Genomic DNA, 8451 nt, shown 5'->3' on the forward strand with positions numbered 1-8451 from the left:
AGGGTACTGTTGCTGGGCAGTTGTGGCGCATGCCTTTAAATACAGCCCTCAGGAGGCAGAAGCAGGCATATCTCTGTGAGTTTAAGGCTTGTCTGGTCTACAAGAGCTAGTTCCAGGACAGGCTCTAAAACTACAGAGAAATCCCGTCTTGGGGGAAAATAAAATAAAATAAAAGAGTACTGATGACCACAGTGTCTCACCTCTAACCATGAGCTCGTACAAACCTTTTATATTTATTTCTGTTACCCCAATGATGAAAATGTAACCAATGAACCATTTTCTGAAAACATCTAGAATTCCCAACTGGATAAAATCCAATATAAGGCACAACAAAACATAGAAGAGTGATCTGAAGTGTTCTTTCTTTTAATGGGCATGTGGCTTGTGTTGAGGAAAGCATGGGTTTAACGGAGAATTACAGAAGAAAGGTAGGACTGGGTAAGAATTTATAAAATTTATAAAAACTTAAAACCAGAAAGACAGAAATTCCTCCCTCAAGAAGTTGAAAAAGAACCACCTACCTTAGCTCCCACTTTTATAGCAAATGCCAAGCATGGCTGACTTTATTTCTCCATTTATGCAGAGACATTAATAGGGTTGTAATACCTGACACATAATACCAGATACATAAAAATTGTACTGTAGTTCAAAAGGGTAATTCTGTCTTTTGTAAGGTAGGAGGAAAATTTAGAAGTATTGTTATCCTTATTATCATGATTCAAGAGGTTGTCATAGCTAAGAAATTTGAGTGAGCAGTTGTAAATGGGGGATATTCTGCGAGTAAGAAAGATTTCATAGAATTGTACAAAATGCTTAATTAGGAGGAAGCTGCAGAGATTTGATTGAACACTGTAAAGCTGAATAATAATGTTGGAAATGGAACATTTCTCTGAGATGCTAAGGGAGTACTGAAGTAAAATTCTTATATGAAAAAAAAGGATAAAAGAGAAGATCAAACACAGATTGAAAGAAAAAAATTGCACACATAATATGGAAATTTGTAGAATGACATAACTGGAAAGAGTAGGGGAAAAAGTAAAATGAAATGATCTGAATGGACCTGTCTTTAACTGAAAAGAATAATTGGTTATTTATTTAAATTTGATGGAAATACATTAGAACCTACTTTAATACTGAAACATTTAAAATCGAAGATGAAGTAAACTGGAAAATTTTAGAGCTAACTAAAACAGGTTGCATAGAAAAAATACCTAAGAAAAGACTGACATCAATTTCCTTCAAACTAACAGAGCCAATAAGGATAGAGGATGAAAAGAGGTGGCACTAGAAGGTTAAATATTGTTATGAAGGAGTCCTCTAGATGACAAAATTGCCACAGATAAGTTTGGAGAAAGAAAAAATATTTAAGACAGGTGCCTAGAGAGCATGGAATGAGTGCATACTTCTGAACAAACTTGTTAGAACAACATTATGTGAAGATAATCGAAAATTCAAACGAAGCCATCAAAAATAGAACAAAAATTTGGTCTTGAGAGGTAAAGCTATTTGAGCATTATTATTACTATTACTATTATTATTACTATTTTTATTATTATGTAACATTGTATAGTTAAAATAACCTTTAAAAGGTAGGTTACAAGAGGTCATAAATGTGCTATGGAAATCAGATTATTGTAACAAAAATTAGAAATTTATTAAGGAAACAAGAATAGGAAATTAGCATTCCATTGGAAATGAATACACCCTTTTCACTCTTACTAATAAATAGAGGAACTGGGTTCTAGTATTTTTTTAAGGAGCTATGTAATTCACTACTGCTCATAACAAAACATGATGCAAAGTTTTGAAGCTAATGAAGAAGAAAAAATGTAACAGAAAGATTGCCTTGATATGGTGATCAAATGAAAGAAGCAATAACTATACATGCTAAAAATGTCAGCAGTGGTAGCTCTATGTTATAGTTGTAGGCCTGCTTGTTAACATATATATATGTTATGACAGATGTAGACATATATATATATATATATATGTATATATATATATATATATATATGTCTACATCTGTCATAATATTTATAACCAAATACTAAGTATACTATAAAAACAAATAATTATATTTTCATTCAGGGTCACAAATGATATTGAATATGTAAAATTATTTTAAAGATGGGGGAAATGCCACTATTGGATAAATAAAAAAGAACCAAGATGTTTCTACTTCTGTAAGTTAGTCCATGTGTAAAGAGACAAAAATGCTTTTGTGAACAGTGACAAAGGATTGAGGTTTATATGTTTTTTTTTCTGTAAATTTTCTAGAATCACCTAATGTTACTAAAGTGTTGACAAAAACAATAGACAAGGGATAGATGCAGTAGAGGAGTTGGTGGAGGTGAGGCCTGTAAAAAATTACCATCAGGCTAAAGGGTTTGCATAGCTTCCTTAGTGGATTAATGAATGGGGAGCCACAAAAGTAGGGAAGTGATGCAAACAGCTTTGTATTTTGAGAAAATTTAGACAGCAGTGTTATTGTTTAGGTTGGATTCAGATGGCTAATTGACTGGAATTCATTGTAATGGTCTAGACAGGAAACACATCTTGGCAGCAGGAAAAGAAAAGAGGAGAGACATTTGATGAGATAGAGAGAAAGAGTTTAGAGAGGGGACTTGGGGTCAACATGCGGTGTCAGTGAGTAGAGGAGCAAAGAAGCTGAAGAGACATGGGGCATTGTTAGCAGGTTAATGATATTTTAAATATAATGATATCATATCTTTGGAGGTTTCATGGAACAATGGCTACAGATCTGAACTTACATTTTAACTGGATTCACCTAGGACATCCTCCAACAGACCTGTAGATTGTATTGATTGATCCTACACTTCCTTTAGAGCACAAGGCAGGAAAACAAAGATTTTCCACTCCCTCACAGCAATGGCTAGACAATGAGTCCTTCCTTCCTTGCCAATAGACTGTAAACACAGCTGTTGACACCATGTAGATCGGTGAATTCCTGGGTGATCTTGGACATTTCTAGTCAGGATCCGTCTCGGGGTTTAGCAACTAAAGCCCCAGCTCTGTCCTCATCGCTACAGGAGCCTGGCTTCTTCCACGCCATTTAAGATTTTGTTGAGTGCTGGGTGGCGTGCCCCCTCAGCCTGGACATATTCCCATTTCTGCAGTGATGTGGAGCCTAAAACCAGTGCTCAGGGCTTGGTCAGCCTTCCTTCCTGGCTTATGTTCTCAAGGAGAAATTCTTCTCCTCCTTTGTTCCTCTTGATCTACATGAAGGACATGAAGGCTAAAAGTGTCTGCTTTAGAAGAGGAAGAGGGGTTCAGGTAATTTTTGTGACCTATTGCTCTTGCTTAAGGTTCTTGGTGGTAGTCAGAGGCAAGTACAGGAAAAGGGGGAGGGGAGCCCGCAGTGTGAGGTCTGCAGGTAAACTCCTGAGACACCCACAGTATAAAGGGGGCATTCCACCAGGCAAAGGGAAGCAGCCAGGGAGCATGGTAATGAAAGAGGACTTGAAATCTGAAAGTGTTTTAATATTTTGGTTTCTGGTGATAATATGCTAAGCATATTAGCTCATAAGCAGAAAATTAGGTACAGATTTTTAACAAGGCTTCCTCCCAAACCACAATTACAAACCCATTTAATGGAATCTTCCCATGCCTTTGTGACTCATGGCAGACTGAAATCACCATTTCCTTTAGAAGTGGATCGATGAGAAACATAGAAAAGTGGAGATGGGTGACACTCTAGTCTAGTCCAGTTTTTCTTTTTTCTTTTTTTTCTTTTACCTCTATTGGTGATGGTCCTAAGATGAAGATCATTGCTCTTTGCTAGTTTCCAACCCACATTTCCTCTCATGTCTCTAGATAGTCATCACCCTGAGTTGCTTCCACAGGGCAAATCTATCCCCTCACCTGAACTTCATACTCCTAATGTCCACTTTTACCTTTAATTTAGTGTCCACAGTACGCTTGATCCAGGTAGGGCACAGTAGTCAGTATTCTTAGATGCTAGAATGTAGTCATGGTGAATTACCAGACATTCCATTATAAACATAAACAATAAAGAAGTTCATAAAATAAGGAGGGTGTGAAGGGAAATCAAGGTGTAGATGACCAAAGTGTTCAAGTAAAGCCATCAAAGTCCTACTCCTGGACTTGCCAACTCTACCTTCTGTCCTTGGATAGCCCCACTCTTCTTGGATATCCGTGGACACTCCTGAGATTTATTACAATATAAACACTTGGAATAATTCAAGCAGGTTTTTGTTCTTTGTAATAAACTATAACAAAGACCCAATGTCGTCTATTCTTAGGCTAATCCTTTTATTCATAAGACTCAAAAATTGGCAACACTAGATTTGGATCACGGTCACTGTTCATCTCATACAAACATGCTAAGACAGACTGTCAAGGTCACTCAGACAACTTTAGTAGGAATTGCACAAAAAATCTTTTTTTTTTTTTTGGTTTTTTGAGACAGGGTTTCTCTGTGGTTTTGGAGCCTGTCCTGGAACTAGCTTTTGTAGACCAGGCTGGTCTCGAACTCACAAAGATCCGCCTGCCTCTGGCTCCCAAGTGCTGGGATTAAAGGCGTGCGCCACCACCGCCCGGCTTCACAACAAATCTTTGTATGGTTTTCTCTCTTCACAGGTTCTCAGAGCAAACCCTATTCTAAATTTAAATGCCTAACACATACATAGTGATAGCCTACATGCGACTAACACTCTTGCTGACAATATCTGCCAACTTCATGCTTACACCACCATAATTTATCTTTTTCTGATTAATTAATTTTTATTTCTTTCCTTGTATAAGTAGGTCCCATTTATTCAATGTTGCCCTTAATGTCTGTGCTTCTGGGGTTATACATAGGAAGCGATCTCCTGTGCCCATCTGTTGTAGGGTATTTCCCACTTTCTCTTCTATCAGGTTCAGTGTGTTCGGGCTGATATTGAGGTCTTTAATCCATTTGGACTTGGGTTTTGTGCACGGTGATAGATATGGATCATTTGTTGCCAGCACCATTTGTTGAAGATGCTTTCTTTCTTCCATTGTATATTTTTAGCTCCTTTATTGAAAATGAGGTGTTCATTCCTTGTAGTCTGTCCTTCCTCACTCATTATAAATAATGCATTTCATTAACAATCTGTGGCTTTAGGTGCAACAGTTTCATCCTTCTGTTCACTAGATCAGTATTTCAGACTTTGGTAGTAACTACACTATAGCTACTGCACCCATGAACTTACAGTGGCTGTGGTTATCTGCTTGAGACCTGCGTAAGATCAAGCCAGGAAAAACTCTTGCATAGACAGAGGAGGAATTCACAAGGCTCTGCTCTTAACTGAGAAGCTGTTGGCAGTTGGTGGCTCCCGGGAGAGTGAGGGTCATTCTTCGGGGGGTATGGTCACCGGTAGGTTGTCCATGCTCCAGTAGATGGCCCTACACCCATGCACATACGGGCAGCATTAAATATACTTAATGAGTTATTTACAAAAATAAGAGGATGTAGAATGAAGAGGCAGATTCACAGGGAATTGGAATACATGGACCGATAAGAAGGGAGGTAGATATAATTCTAACTTACCAGGTACTTTAAAATTCTCAAAGAAAAAAAATAAATTTATAAAATCCTCTCTTCTCTGGGGAGGCAAGGTAAAAAGCTTCATAGTTTACCCAGTTATCTTTGGTGTGTGGATTTGTTAAAACATTTTAATGGACCTTCATAATCTCCCACAGACTCTGGGACTCTAAACTTAGTTGATTCTTCCCGTGGGTGGAGTCATGCGTGAGAAAACATGCTATCATGTCCTCTGAATACTGCAAGTTCTTTTATTGCTCTGGTGCAGAGGATGCCTGAGATTGGTTTCCTGTGTTGCTTAGAAGGAGTACTCTGAACATTAGCCATGGAGTTTATGTGGAAGTAGAATTACACTATGCACTGCATGTGACCTGGAGACCCTCGGCCCTACCTGCCTCCCAGACAATTTTGACTCCCGTATCCTGATGCATTGCATTGATACTTTCGTGGGAAATATGCACATGAAGGCAGAAAGAGTACAGGTTAACAATTCATTTTCTATTGGGCTTTTCAGTTTACAAAATGTTTTCACTAGCTTGACCTTATTTGACCTCAGAATGCTATATGATCATGTCTGTTTTTAAAGATGAACTCAAAAGATGTAGGAAAGTTACTAAGTTTGGTAAAGAGCTGTGCTGTTCATCTTCAAGTCAGGGTTTTGATACTTTTACCAGTACCAAAGACTGAATCTTGGACTACCTGTATGCATATCAAGTACTCTATGACAAAACTATAGCTCCAGTCTGAAGTCAAGGATTTGAAAAAAAGTTAATTGACACATAATTCTATGTTTTTGAATAGAGTGCAGCCTGAAAATTCACTATACATTTACAATATGTAGCAATCAATTCTATATAATTAGCATCTACAAATCTTTATATATCATTTCTTTAACGTGGGAACATTTGAACTCTGTTCTTTTAGCTCATTATAAAATGAATCATAAATTATAAATTAGTCCCCTTACTATCATGCATAAGCTTCAGCTGTGTTTCTTCTCTCTAACTGCACATTTGTATCTACTTTTTAATTCCACGCTAACGTCTTCCTCTCTACCCTGCCTCTAGTGACCACTGTTCTGCCCTCTACTTTGTGAAATCAATGTTTGCCTCTATCGCTTAATAAGATCATTCTATATTTGCTTTCGTTATATGAACAACTTTCTTTTCATAACTATTTTCATCTTAATATAGCATCTTTTAATTCCATTCATGTTGTCGCAAATACAAAAATTCTTTCCATGGCTGAACACATTCCAATGGTCATAGCATCTCACATTTCTAATCAATTCATCTGTTGATGAGCACCTTAGTTAATGCTGTATTTTGGCTAATGTGAATAGCATTGACTCCAATAGATATACAAGGGTAGTATGTTTTAAGGCTTTCTATTTCTGTGATAAAACACCATCATCAAAAGCACCTTGAGGAGGAAAGGGTTTATTTTATATTGCAGCTCCTAAATCCATCATTCAGGGAAGCCAGAGAGCAGACATCATAGAGGAATGCCGCTTTGCTCCTCATGGCTTACACAGCTTGCTTTCTTATACCATTGAGGACCATCAAGCCAGGGGTGCCACCACCCCCAATCTGGTCCCTCCCACATCAATCATCAATCAAAAAAGTTAATCACAGGCCAATTTGGTGAAAGTATTTTCTTAATTGAGTTCTCCCCTTTCCAAAAGACTTGCATATGCTAAATTATTATAAAACTATACAGAGATATAAAGCCATCTCTGCTATATTGATTGTTATATATCCACTAGTGAATTAATGGGTCACGTAGTTGTGTAATTGTTTTGTGAAGCCTCCATATTGTTCTCCATGATGACTATACAAATTTATAATATATTCCCACAATTAGTGTACAGTCTCCTCTTTTATCATCTTTATGACCATTTGCTATTGTTGTCTATTTTGTTTAATTGACATTCTAACTTGAGAAAGGTATCTCATTGTGTTTTTGATCTACATTTCTCTGATGAGTGGTGACCATGAGTATATTTGATATATTAATTTTCTGTTTGTAAGATGTCTTATCAGATAGTTTGCCCATTTTTAATTAGATTATTTGGCATTTTGTAATTGAGTTCTTTAAGGAGTCTGGATATCAATCTTTTGGTGGCTAAATAGTTTATAAGGGGCTGGGGAGATGTCGTGGTGGATAAAGGGCTTGTTATACAAGTGTGAGTGCATGAATTCATGAATTCCAATCTCCAGAACCTATGTTAAAAGTCTGGAGGCAGAGATCCCTATGGAAAGCTGGCTAACTAGACTTTCCAATCCTCAACTGCACATACAAGTGGAGAATGATGGAAGAAGACACAAAAATAAACATCAAGGCCTTCACAAACCACATACATGAGCGAACACCTGCATTCACCTGTGCACTATATGCTTCTGAACATACATATACATACATACATATACATATATATATATATATATAACAAATATAACAAATAAATACCTTAAAATATTGGAACTTCTGTTTGGGGAGGCTGTTTCTTTACTCTCTTGTTTTCTTTTGTTATAAACACGTTTATTAGTTTGCTGTTATTCCCATGGTATATTTTTCCTTTATTAGCTATGCTTTTGAAACTTCAGGCAAAATATTGTTGCCTATACCAGTGTCCTGAAGTGTTTCACATATATTTTCTTTTAGAAATTTCAATAGTTTTGGTTTTTAAGTTTGTTCAATTTGTTTCATTTTGAGTTAATTATAGTAAATGGTGACGGACAGGTATCTAATTTTATTCTACATATGCAGTTTCCCCAGCAATATATAATTAAGAGATTGTATTTTCAGTAATATTTTTTTGCACCTTTGGATATCTGTAGCCTAAAGATATATGCATTTTCTCAATTCTCTATTCTTCTCATTTTGTTTGGGCTTTATTTGAG

The sequence above is a fragment of the Microtus oregoni genome, unplaced genomic scaffold (assembly GCF_018167655.1).
Source record: "Microtus oregoni isolate MIOR12 unplaced genomic scaffold, Mior012 000009F_ref0000495, whole genome shotgun sequence".
Classification (NCBI taxonomy): domain Eukaryota; kingdom Metazoa; phylum Chordata; class Mammalia; order Rodentia; family Cricetidae; genus Microtus; species Microtus oregoni.